Below are 14,100 nucleotides of genomic sequence, written 5' to 3'. Positions count from 1 at the left end.
TGTGCATGTGATGCTTTTTTAATCCTTGCTTTTATTTGCTAAATATAGTGCTCATGCACGCTAGATGTGCATGAGTCACTTTTTAGTTGCTTGCGTTTTTCCATAAAATATTCACGCACTCTAAAAATGCATGATTTACCTTTTAATAAAGGTAGGCACAAATAAAGCACTTATAGTTATTAAATCTATTTGTAGAACACTAAAGATAAGGTAGCATGATGGTAAAGTTGAGGTTTGGCTACGTGGAGGTATAGGGTTTGAATCTTGCCTTATGCACGTGATAAATATTTTGATATATTATTTATTTATTTATATGTATCTAAAATCAGATATATTATTTTATGGTTTTCACGTAGTGTGTGGAATACACTACGACACTCGCCCCCTCCGAACCCGCACATCCTCCGGTATGTGCCGAAGTTCTCGATTCCTCATATCCGTCTTCACCCAAAGCTTCCTCCGATTCTCCCCTAATGTCGACTATGAGTTGTAATTCACTTTCTTCGCTTCCCGCATCACCGTGGTCTTCGTCTGATTGCTCCTCGTTGTCGGCCTTGGCTTGGATCACATAGGGTTTGTTGTCGGTCCGCTTCTTGAAAATCTTCACCCGCTTCCCGGCTATAGGCACTCGTAGTATTGTTCCATCCAACTCGGACAATCGGTACGTTCCGTTGTCGAAGACTTTCTGAACCCCGTATGGCCCGAACCACCTTTTCGCGAATTTCCGCATCGTTGTATGTTGATGGTCCAAACTACTGTCATAGACGATCACCCAATCTCCTTCTTCAATCCTCCTCGGTCGTAGTCGGTGCTTTGTGTCGAACCGGCTTTTGTTCCGGAACCGTGCTTCTTGTTATCGGCATATTGCTTCCGTTATGTCTACCGGTCTTCCCTCTAGTTGTCGTATCCGGACCGCTAGTAGTTCTTCCCGGCTCATCTCTTCCTTCCACGGTAGCACTGTCCATGTTGCGATCACGGTTTCCGTCGGCATTACCGGTGCTTGTCCGGTCATGAGTTCTGCCGGCATGTAACCGTTTACGGAGCTATGCGTCGTCCGATCTGCCCATAGTGCATACGGAAGCATCTGCGGCCAGTCCTTCACCTTTCCATCGCATGCCTTCGCAAGTGCTTTCACGATCGGACTATGTCCTCGTTCGATTTTCCCGTTGGCCTCCGGATTGTATGCCGTTGTCAGCGATAACCGAACTCCGTGTTTGGCGAAGAATCCCCTAGCTTTGTCCGAGTCGAGCTCTCCCCGGTTCGCAATCACTTGCCCTACGCACCCGTACCTGCAAAATACTTCCTCCAAAAGAAATTGGCATACCGCGGAACACGTTTTCCTCTGAAGCGCTCAACCTTCTACTTGATTCGTGAGATCTTCCCGAGCTAATACCAAGTATTTCTTTTGTCCGATCCCGGTCGGCATGGCCACAATGTCGACCATCCACTTGAAGTTGATTGTCGGTGAGAATGTCGGATGTAACTCATCTCGATGTCGAACCCCGGAGTAGACTTGACATTTCTCGCAGCTTTCCGTGAACTCCACGACATCTTTGTACATTTTCTTCCACCAATATTTTTGCTTGATCTTCACAAATGTTGCCCATGTTCCTCGGTGTCCAGCCCAATCGGATTCGTGAAACTCGGACATTATCCGGTTTCGTTGCTCTTTTGTCCCGACTACTCGAAGTGGTATACCATCCGGTCTTTTCGGTGCCCTCCATATTAATCCGTTTTCCAAGAAGAACTTTTGGACTTGCCTCTTCTTCCTTCGGATCTCGGCTCTTCTTCCTTTATCGTTTGTTGAGTCCTCGGCCTCTTGTAACATCTTTCTGATCATCAAACTTTCTCCCTCGTATTCTTCTTCCCGGAATTCTCGGATTACATTCACTCGGCATATGTGCTCCGACGCGAAGTAGTCTTCGGAAACTTCTTCATTATCCGATTCGGTTATGTCATCTCCGAACCGAGCCCTTGATAACATATCCGCTATCACGTTGTCCTTCCCCGAGATGTGTCGAACCTCCGGATTAAGCGACTTGACATATGCAACCCACCTTAGCATAGCTACATCCGGTATCGTACAACACCACATCATCCCGAGTATTGGAAGACAATCCGTCTCGATCACCACTTCGGCTCCGATCAAATAATCCCGATCCGATTTTATCGCCGACACGACTCCCCACAGTTCTCTTTTGACTTGTGCGGTAGAAAATTTTGGTTCTTCGATAGCGGTGGTTGTACGATAGTTGGCGTAGTTGGCCGGGAAAAGAAGCGGGCGGAGGAGCGACTTCGGGCATGCGGATTCCTCGGCCCTGAAGAGGAAATCAATGGAGTCGTGGAGGCGGTCTCTTTCGACGACACCTTGGGGAAGTTACGGGAGGTGTTCGGAGAAGGCCTTAATGAGGACCAGATGATTTCGGTATGTTCGGAAAAGATGTACGAAGTCATCACCGACTTCGGTAGTGGACTCGAGTCGGATCGGACGGCCCGAGTGGATACGAAGTACAAGACTGTGGACCGGAAGGTGAGGCCAGTCGCGGCACCCTTGCCGGAGGGCAACAAGTTAAGGATAAAGGGGGTCGCGTCGGACCCAAGTTTACGACATCCGGCCAGCATAGGACACACGTTCACCGACATAACGCTATGGGAGCTCAAGATCGGTGGGGGTGGTTTTCTACTGCCGACGGAAGAGGACCGGTTTCGGAGAATGCTCGGGAGGCACAGGAAGGCTTTCACATTCTCACCGGAGGAGATCGGGTGTGTAGACCCAAGGTTGTGGAACCAATGGTGATCTTCACGGTACCGCATGTGCCATGGAGTCTCAAACTGATTCTGGTACCCAGAGCTCACATACTGAAGCTGATGGAGCTGCTGAAATAGAAGGTGGAGATGGGCATCCTCGAACCATCGAGTGCCCCATATTTGAATCGGTGGTTTACCGTGCCGAAGAAGAACGACACATTGCGCTTCATACAAGACCTGCAGCCGGTCAACAAGGTGACCATTCGAAATGCAGGTATCGGACCGACCATCGATGAGTTCGCGGAGGCCTTCGTAGGGAGGTCGATCTACTCGATCGGGGACTTGTACTCAGGCTACAATCAGTCCCAGCTAGCCGTAGAGAGCAAGGATGTCATGACGATGCGGACTCCTCTCGGCCTAGTTCGGATGTGTACCCTACCACAAGGAGGAACGAACTCAGTGGCGCACATGGTGAATGCGATGAACAAGGTGTTGAGGGACTGCATCTCGGACATCACCATGCCGTTTCTGGACGACATCCCGATCAAAGGATGTCCGGTGGAGGACAAGGACGAGTCAGTCGGGCCCGACGGTTGCCAGAGGTTCGTGATGGCTCACATCTGTGACTACGAGAAGGTGCTACAAAGACTTGAGAGCGTGCGGCTCACCTTCTCCGGAGAAAATTTAGCCTTCGGACAACCGGAGATCCTGGTAGTCGGACACCTGCGCGGGCCCTACGGCCGGAAGCCGTCCCCGACGAAGGTAGAAGCCATCTCCGCGATGAAGGATGATTGTGGGTCGGTCACGGAGGTCCGAAGGATCCTTGAGGCGTGTGTGTTCTATCACATCTAGATTCAGCACTACACGAATGTCGCGGAACCGCTTTACGGGTTATTAAAGAAAGGGTGCCGGTTTGAATGGAGGACGGAGCACGTGGAGTCGGTCCAGAGACTGAAGGAGTCGCTCACCGTGGCACCGGCTTTCCGAAACGCGGTTTATGGCAAGGAAGTTCCCGTTTACGTGACGGTGGACACGAGCCCCACCGGGATCGGGTGGGTGATCAATCAGGAAGATGAAGACGACGTACAGTTCCCGATCCAATTCGGGGCAAAGGTATTGAGCGAGCGGTAGCGAGGATACGCCCAAATCAAGTGCAAGCTATGGGGTATCGTTTCGGCCGTCAAGGCCGACAACGACTATCTGATCGGGACGGAAGTGATCATAGAGACGGACTGCCTACCGATTCTGGGTATGGTCTCCGGATGCGCGACTCCGGACCTGGCAATGCTCAGGTGGATCGCGTACATCAAGTCCCTGAACCCGGAGATACGACACATCTTCGGAAAAGATAATGCCATTGTCGATAGGCTTTCAAGGGCACGGTTCTGCGATGAGGACGACATGGTTTCAGATAACGAAGAAGTCGGTGAGGACTTCTTCGGGTCAGCTAACATGACAACAAGAAAGGGGAGCACTCCGGCGCTTAACGAATTCAACGAGAGCAAGTACGACGGGGAGTGGCTCTAGATCGGTGGGTTCTTGAAGACATTGACACCGGACGCAGCATGGACGAAGGAAGAGACCAACTGGATTAAGAAGAAAGCGTATCGATTCTTCCTACGAGACGGGAGCATATGGAAGCACCCGAAGAAGAGAAACGGCATCCCACTCCGAGTGGTGGCGAAGAAAGAGGAACAGAAAGAATTGTTGATGGCGTACCACGAGAGTCCTTGGGCCGGGCACCGCGGGACGTGGGCCACATTCGAGAAGCTAAAGGAGAAGTACTGGTGGCCAGGGCTATACTGGGACGTGCATCGGTTCGTGACGACTTGCGAAAGCTGTCATGTGCACTCCATAGTCCAACATCGGGACGAGCTCCACCCGACCTACCCTCCGACCGTCCACTTCAAGTGGATGGTGGATCTGGTGACGATGCCGATGGGGGCAGGGCAAATGCGGTATCTGGTGTTGGCTCGGGAAGACCTGACAAACCAGGTAGAAGGTCGAGCGTTGCAGAACAAAACGACCGCAGCCGTGTGCCGATTTCTGATTGAAGAAGCGGTATGCCGGTACGGGTGTGTAGGTAAGATCGTGGCCGGCCGCGGAGAATTGGACGCACAAGAGGCGGAAGCCGCGGAGAATTGGACGCACAAGAGGCGGAAGAGTTGTTTGTCCGGCTAGGGATTAAACTCTCGCTCACCACCATATACAATCCAGAGGCTAACGGGAAGGTAGAGCGCGGGCACGGGCCGATCGTCAAAGCGTTGGTACGGGTGTGTGGAGGCCATGTCGGGAACTGGCCGCGGCTCTTACCCTATGCATTGTGGGCGGACCGAACCACGCATAGTTCGGTAACCGGGTTCATGCTGGTAGAGCGAATGTACGGACATAAGACGATCATGCCAACGGAGCAGACAATCTCCTTGTGGGCCACGGTGGATTGGAAGGACGAGATGAGCCAGGAGGAGTTGTTAGCGGTATGGATTCGGTAGCTGGAGCGAAGACCGGAGGACGTGGACCGAGCCGTGGAGAAGCTACGAGTGGCGAGGGTAAAGAACAAAGGACGGTTTAACCAGACTCACCGACTGAGATCGAAGAAGATCGAGGAAGGCGACTGGGTTCTAGTATATGACAACAACCTCGACAACCAGCATAGGGCAACGCGGAATTTTGCAAGAAGGTGGTTCAGGCCGTATGTGGTGACAAGCGCCAACAACAACGGGACCTACCATCTCGCGGAGCTCGATGGGACAAGGATGGCGGTATCGGTGGCGGGGAAAAGGTAGATCTAATGTACAGACAGAAGCCGATCATGCCAACGAAGCAGACAATCTCCTCGTGGGCCACGGTGGACTGGAAGGACGAGACGAGCCAAGAGGAGCCGTTAGCGGTACGGATTCGGCAGCTGGAGCGAAGACCGGAGGACGTGGACCGAGCCGCGGAGAAGCTACGGGTGGTGAGGGTAAAGAACAAAGGACGGTTTAACCAAACTCACCGACTGAGATCGAAGAAGATCGAGGAAGGCGACTGGGTTCTAGTATATGACAACAACCTCGACAACCAGCATAGGGCAACGCGGAAGTTTGCAAGAAGGTGGTTCGGGCCGTATGTGGTGACAAGCGCCAACAACAACGGGACCTACCATCTCGCGGAGCTCGATGGGACAAGGATGGCAGTATCGGTGGCGGGGAAAAGGATCAAAGCATTCAAAAAGTGGCACGAGGTTGAACCGGACCCAGACAACCTAGATAGCGACAACGACCGGCTCGGAACAAATGCCGATCTGGAAGATGAAGGATAAGCGTGGGCTGGTCTTCTCCGGCAAGAGTCTAATTTTGGCACATACCGGTGGATGCGTGGTTAGGCGGAGGCAGATGTCGTGGAGAAAACCGTCCCTGGGCGGAAACCGGGTATAACGTGCGTAAATCAGCCCTTACACGTGGGCACAAGTTTTGTTATATAGTACGTAGATAGGTACAAGTCGCATGAGGCAAAATCCTAGGTAGTACGCATTCGGTAGGGAGGAAATCGAGGCGTATCCCTGTCCGAAAGGACAGGGAATAAACATGATGTAACGGGTGGTAACGGCCTCCCTCCTTGGGCTATAAAAGAGAGGGAGAAGTGAGGAAAAAAATATCGCGTTTTGTGGAGGACGAAGTGTTGCCGGACTGGAACCGAGCGCTTCTCCTCTCCTCTGTCGTCTCCATAATTGTTCTGTGCAGGTTTCGGGAGGCTGACTCTGCTCCACAGGACGCCTGAGTGCTTTCGGCAAAGTCTCCATCTCATGTTGTGTGTGTGTGTGTGTGTGTGTGTGTGCAGGCGTCGGAGCCCACCACTCGCCGACTTGCCGGTTGTAACACCTTGATTTATATATACATAAACATTCGTTCTATCTCCATCTCACGTTCTGTAGTTAGTTGCAATTCCTATGATTCTGTGGGTCTGTGCGCATATGAATTACATCGTTAGTTTCCTTCCCCTCCCCTCATTTGGTTATTCCTCGGTCTAAGGCCCCCGTGGTCCCGCCTCGTTCTCTACGCATGCGCGTAACAACGCGACAACGGACACACCAATTGCGGACTAGGACGGAGCACGAATGACAAGGCTACGAGGAACTTGACAAGCTAGGAACGACATAAGAGAATGAAGACAAAGATGAAGAAGGAGACAAGATGGAATGAAACGAGAATACTAGATTGATGTGTCAATGATTGGTGTTGAATCCCTTGAAAGGGACCAAGGAGGTTACAAGTATTTATACATGTTCTAAGATTAAATATCTCTAGAATATACTTGAGAAATATCTGTAGAATATACTCGTCTAGAATATGTCGTACAATATTTTTAGAATATACTAACGACTAGAATATTCTAATTTGAAAATGTACTATATGCTAGACTATAGAATACTAAACCATTATATACAAATGCATGCTCATATCAAAATTGTTGAGCATGACATCTTTGTAGATGTGAGGTTGCAGGTTCAATCCTCATTGACTACGTATTTGACATCATTGTGTCGTGACACTGTCAGCCTTATAACCGGCCCACTTTGCATCCGAGTACCCTTCGAGTTGAACAATCGTGTTCAACTTATACATGATGTCGTAATCAATCGTCCCACAGATGTACTCACGTACTCTCTTAGCGCAATCTAGATGAACATCCCAAGGTTTCTGCATGAATTGACTAAGTAGACCGATCAGATAACTAAGGTTGGGTCGTGTGATGGTTAGATAGATTAAGTTGTCGATCAGTTGACGATATTGAGTCGGCTTACACTCTTGGGTTCCTGAGTCGGCATCGAGCTTAAGGTTTTGATCGAGGAGGGTGGACAAATGTTTGCACTCAGTCATCCCGAACTTGTAGAGCAAGTTGAGGATGTAGTGCCGCCGAGAGATCAAAATCCCCATTGGTGTCCTAATTACTTCTATATTGAGGAAGTAATGGAGCTTGTGCATGTCTTTCATTTTGAATATGTCGGATAGGAGTGATTTGACCTTACTAATATCGGCTAGATTCTTTCCTCCGATGACTAGATCATCCACGTATAGGATGATGACAATCGGGTTGTCAAACATGCTTCTGATGTAGAGGGAATTATCCTATTTCGACATTCGGAAGCCGATTTGATGAAGATACTGAGTGATCTTCGAGTGCCAAGCACGCAATGCTTGCTTGAGTTTGTACAATGGCTTCTTGAGTCGGCAGATTGCAGTCGGATGCTTGGTCTATTCGAAACCAAGTGGTTGAATCATGAAGACCTCCTCTGTTAATTCACCTTGAAGAAAGGCGTTCTTTACATCCAATTGGTGGAGGTGCCAGCCTTTAGCAACTATTGGAGCAATGAATGTCCGAACAATCGTCATCTTTGCCACTGGGGCAAAGGTCTCCTCATAATCGACTTTGTGTGTTTGAGTGTATCCCCTAGCTATGAGTCTTGCCTTCTAGCGGTTGACCAAGCCGTCAACATTATATTTCACTTTATATATCCATCTGCAGTTGTTCGCTTTCTTATGTGGGGAACGAGGGATGAGATCCCATGTCTCATTCTTACATAGAGCCTGCATTTCTTCCTTCATGCCCTCGATCCATCGTTGATCCTTGGTTGTCTCGGAAAAAGTTTCTGATTCTTGGACCGTCGTCACCTATCATCATAAAGGCATAACGGTGTCGTGAAGAAAACCGTCCATAAGCGGAATCGGCGCACCAAGGCGTGGGAACCGGTTCTTCACGCGCGCACGCTCCAAGTTGTACATAGAATCGAATTAGGAGGATGGTCGGCAGGAACGGGCCCTAACACGAGTAAAGACAAAGACCGCGCGAACAGTCTTTTCGGTCACGCGCGCGAACTGTACGAATCGGCGGCGTAACTACGCGGATGCGTGAAGAACGGAGCGGATCCCTGTCCAAAAGGGACAGGGAATAAAGCTGACATGACGGCCTGCTCGTCGGCCTATATAAGGAGCAGGAAAGAGCTGTTGCAGAGATCTCGCGCAGAGAGGACGAAGTGCTGTCGGACCGTTTCTGGACGCTTCTCTCTCTGTTTCCTTCCTTCTTGAGCTCCATAGCTTTCTGTGCAGGGTTCCGAGGAGGCTCGCGCTGTTTCGAGGAACGCCCGAGTGCTTCCGGCAGCACCTCCGACCTGCTACCCCGTTTGTGCGTCGAAGCGAACAGGCATCGGCATCTGTTCGCCGGCCTGTTCGGTTGTAACCAACCTGTGCCCCATCGAGGGTTGTAGTCGTGTTAGCCATTTTGTTAATATACATATTTAGTCGTTCGCGTCTGTCTGTGTCGGTGTCTGTTCGCGTTCTCCGTGCTGAAGGGCCGTGTCCCTGTGTACCCCCGGTCCTGCGTAGCCGGTTCTCCCTCTTTCTCCTCCCTCGCTTGCTCTTTGGTTCGAGACCCCCGCGGTCCCGCCTCATCTCCACACGCACTTGCGAAATATCTCGACATCTTTGGTGAACCCGACGTGAAAGAGGCGGCAGAAGAGCAGAAGATGAGGGGGTCGGATCTCGCAGAGGCCATGGCTTCGGCCGTGGATCGGATTGTAAACGCGCGCGAGAGCACCGGTGCCCTCGACAGAGCTATTGAGGCGGTCATCGGCACGATCGGCCGGTTCGATGGGAAGGATGCCACGAAGTATTTGGCGTCCTACGGTGCGGAGATGCTGATGCGGGACATTCCGGAAGAAAGGCGTCTTGCCGGATTTCCCCGAGTGGCGATGCCGAGCATCCATGCGGAGGTGCTCGAGGTGCGGACGGAGAGCCGTACCTGGGAGGAGTTCGAAGGTCGGCTCCTAGAGAAATACGGGCTGGACGACGCGCTCCGGCTTTCGAAGCGAAGGTTCATGGAATGGGTGGAGTCCCCGGGGAAGGGAAGAAACGCGTCGGCGCTCCTCCGGGAGTTCGAGGAAAACTTTGCGCGCCTTTCGGCGCTCGACCGAACCATCCTGGACACGAGCCGGGTCTTGCTGTTTGTCAAGTCGGTCGACGAACGGGATCGGGAGCACGTGGGCCTCTTGCTGGAAACCGAAGACGGGCTCACTACGGACTGGGCGGCTGTCAGGAAGGTCTGTGGCCGTTTCGACAAACGGCGAGAATGGGCGGATAACGGTGCAACCGGGTCGGGCTCGGTCGCAGCAAGGAAGCCCGATCCAGCGCCACAGGTGCGAAAAGAAGAGACCCGAGAGTGGTTGGATACCGGTTCGGCTTCGACCGGCGTAGTCAGAGGCTCAACCGGAGGAGCGGCGCTGGAGGAATTGACGAAGGCGATAAAAGACCTCCAAATCGCGCAGGCCCGAAGAGAAGGAGGCGAACCGGCTCGTGACCGACGGCCGGCGGCAGGAAACAGGTGCATGTGGTGCGATGAAGTCGGCCACATTCGGAAGGACTGCGGCGACTTCGCGGAGGCGCTGAGGAACAGGGTGGTGTACCTGTGGGAAGGACGGGTGCATGCCAGCGACACCCGAAGGGCCCTGAGCCGAAACGACGGAAAGGGTGGTATGAAAAGGCTGATGGAAGAGGCGGCGGCCCGACACGCGGAAACCGTCCACTACTCGGCGTCGGCCGGCATTCGAGTCGGGGGCGGCGAGGCCCGAAGGGAAAGCAAAGCCGGATTCTGGCCGACGATGCTGGAAGGCCTTGCCGGTGCAAGGCTTAAAGGGGAGGAATCGGACCGTGCGGAGAAACGGGTACGGGAGATGACCGGGTGGAGCGACCCGGTCGAGGAAAGGACGGGCTTCGTGGAAGCCGCTTGCCAGAACTACGAGGCTCTGGTAGAAGAGAAGCGGGTGGGGAGACCCGGGACGACCGGGCCCTCACAACGATACGAGACCCGGTCCGGGCCACGACGGGACGAAGCCGGCGGGGCCGGTACGCAAGATAAACCCCAGAAGGGCGGGTACCGTCTGGGGACGGAGATAGAAAGGACCACGGACTTACGAAAGGTCCTGGAGGAACGGATCCTCGACAGCAAGGTGGAGCTGTCGTTACGAGAGGTGCTGGGAATCGCCAAGAAGGAGTTCCACGACTCCATCGTGGACTTGGTGAAACGGAAGAGGCTGTCGACGGAGACAGAACCGGAAAGACCGGTGGAAGTGCGGACGACGCACCTAGACGACATGGCGCTGGGAGACGAGTGGGCGGAAAGCCACTATTCGAGACCACACTGGGCCCGAGCGACCACGGAAACCCCGGTGAAGATCGGCGATGTCCAGGAACCGGTGATAGCTTTGGTGGACCACGGATCGGAGATCAATTTGATGTCCATGGACTTCTATAAGAAGGGCAAATGGCCGATCAACACCAAGCACGGGTGGAAAATAAGGGCAGCAACGCGCGCCACCGAGGAACTGCACGGGGCCTGTCCGAATGTGCGAGTCAAGATCGGCGACGTCGAGATTGACCAGCACTTCTTCGTGCAGGAGACGTCTTCGCATCCGGTCATTCTGGGAGAGCCGTACATCACGGCGGCGCGAATGGAGACCAAAGTGCTGGACAATGGTTCGGCCTACGCAAGGGTCAAAAGCCAAGACGGGCGCCATTCGGTCCAGTTTCTGACGGTACGGCCGAACCACGAACGTAACCGCGATTCCCTCGGTTCCGAAAACCGAGAGGATTTTTAGAGAGGACTGCCAAGGCGTGGGGCCGCGACAGTCCGGATGCTCCGGGAAACCCCCACATCTGTACGATAAAACCGTGTACAATAGGTAGGAAATTTTGCTTCTCCGACAGCGGAGCATGTACGATGGTCGGCATCACCGGCCGAGAGAAAACAAAGACGGAGGGGAGACTTCGGGCGTGCGGAGTTCTCGGCCCTGACGAAGGAATCAACGGAGCCGTGGAGGCAGTCTCCTTCGACGACACCTTGGGGATGCTGGGGGAGGTAGTCGAAGAAGACCTTAACGAAGACCGGACGATACCGGTATGTTCCGAAGAAATGTACGAAGTCATCGCGGACTTCGGTCGAGGGCTCGAGTCGGAACGGACGGCCCGAGTGAGCACCAAGTACAAGACGGTGGACCGGAAGGTGAGGCCAGTTGCGGCGCCCTTACCGGAGGGCAGCGAATCCCGGATTAAAGGGGTTGCTGCGGACCCCAGCTTACGAGATCGGGCCTGCATAGGACACACCTTCACCAACGAGACGCTCCGCGAGCTGAAGGTCGGTGGGGGCGGGTTCCTACTGCCGGCGGAGGAAGACCGGTTCCGGAGAATGCTCGGAAGGCACGGGAAAGCCTTCGCATTCTCGCCGGAGGAAATCGGGTGCGTGGACCCGGCGATCGTAGAGCCGATGGTGATATTCACGGTACCTCATGTACCGTGGAATCTCAAGCCAATTTCGGTTCCGAGAGCTCACATCCCGAAGTTGATGGAGCTGTTGAAGCAGAAGGTTGATATGGGCATTCTCGAGCCGTCGAGCGCCCCGTATTCAAACCGCTGGTTTACCGTACCAAAGAAAAACGGATCATTGCGCTTCATTCAGGACCTGCAGCCGGTCAATAGAGTGACCATTCGGAACGCAGGGATCGGGCCGACCATAGACGAGTTCGCGGAGGCCTTCGCCGGAAGGTCGATTTACTCGGTCGGTGATCTATACTCAGGGTACGACCAGTTCCAGCTAGCCGTGGAAAGCAGAGACATTACGACGATGCGAACTCCCCTCGGCCTAGTGCGGATGTGTACGCTGCCGCAAGGAGGGACCAACTCGGTGGCCCACATGGTGAATGCGATGAACAAGGTGCTGAGGGACTGCATCCCGGACATCACCATGCCGTTTCTAGACGACATCCCGATCAAGGGATGCCCGGTAGAAGAGAAGGACGAGACGGTCGGGCCGGACGGATGCCGGCGATTCGTGATGGCGCACATCGACGACTGCGAGAAGGTGCTGCAAAGGCTAGAGGATGCGAGGCTCACCTTCTCGGGGGAGAAATCAGCCTTCGGGCAGTCGGAAATCATGGTGGTCGGACACTTATGTGGGCCATATGGCTGGAAACCGTCTCCGGCAAAGGTAGAAGCCATCTCCGCGATGAAGCCCGACTGCAGCTCGGTCACGGAAGTACGAAGATTCCTGGGGGCATGCGCATTCTACCACATATGGATCCCGCATTACGCCCACGTTGCGGAGCCGCTATACGGATTATTGAGGAAAGGGCGAAGATTCGAATGGCTAGACAAGCACACGGAGTCGGTCCGGAAGCTGAAGGAGGCTCTTTCGGCAACACCGGCGCTCCGAAAGGCCGTCTACAGGAAGGGCACCCCAGTGTACATGACGGTTGACACGAGTCCGACCGGAATCGGGTGGGTCGTCAACCAAGAAGACGAGGATGGAAATCGGTTTCCGATCCGATTCGGCGCGAAGGTCCTCAGCGAACGGCAGCGAGGATACGCCCAGGTTAAACGCGAACTCTGGGGTATCGTTTCGGCGGTGAAGGCCGACAAGGACTATCTGATCGGGACGGAGGTAATCATAGAGACGGATTGCATGCCGATTCTCGGCATGGTTTCCGGATGCGCGACGCCGGACCTGGCAATGCTCAGGTGGATAGCGTACATCAAGTCCCTAGACCCGGTAATACGACACATTTCCGGGAAAGACAACGCCATGGCCGACATGCTTTCAAGGGCGAGATTCGATGACGAGGGCGGCATGGTTTCGGAGGACGAAGAGGTCGGCGTGGACTTCTTCGAGACCGCGTATGTAACAACCGACGGAACAAGCACTCCGGCGCTTAACGACTTCGACGCGAGCAAGTACGACGGGGAGTGGCTGCAGATCGGTGGGTTTTTGAAGGCGATGACGCCCGATGCGTCATGGACGAAGGACGAGGCCAACCGGATCCGGAAGAAAGCGTACCGGTTCTTTCTCCGGGATGGCTACCTATGGAAGCACCCGAAGAAGAGGGACGGCGCTCCGCTCCGGGTGGTGGCGATGAAGGAAGAACAGGAGGAGCTGCTGACGGCCTACCACGACAGCCCTTGGGCTGGACACCGTGGAACATGGGCTACGTTTGAGAAACTGAAGGGGAAGTATTGGTGGCCGGGGCAGTACCAGGACGTGCATCGGTTCGTGACAACTTGCGAGAGCTGTCAGATGCACTCCATAGTCCGACATCGGGACGAGCTTCACCCCACGTACCCTCCGACCATCCACTTCAAATGGATGGTAGATCTGGTGACGATGCCAATGGGGGTAGGACAGATGCGGTACCTGGTCCTAGCGCGGGAGGATCTGACGAACCAGGTGGAAGGCCGGGCCCTTCCGAACAAAACGACCGCGGCCGTATGCCGGTTCCTAATCGAGGACGTGATATGCCGGTACGGGTGCGTCGGGAAGATCGTGGCTGAC

The sequence above is a fragment of the Azolla caroliniana genome, unplaced genomic scaffold (genome assembly GCF_043228905.1).
Source record: "Azolla caroliniana isolate FFs.n. ecotype wild unplaced genomic scaffold, voAzoCaro1.0.p SCAF_13, whole genome shotgun sequence".
NCBI lineage: Eukaryota > Viridiplantae > Streptophyta > Polypodiopsida > Salviniales > Salviniaceae > Azolla > Azolla caroliniana.
This window is presented reverse-complemented; position numbering follows the sequence as displayed.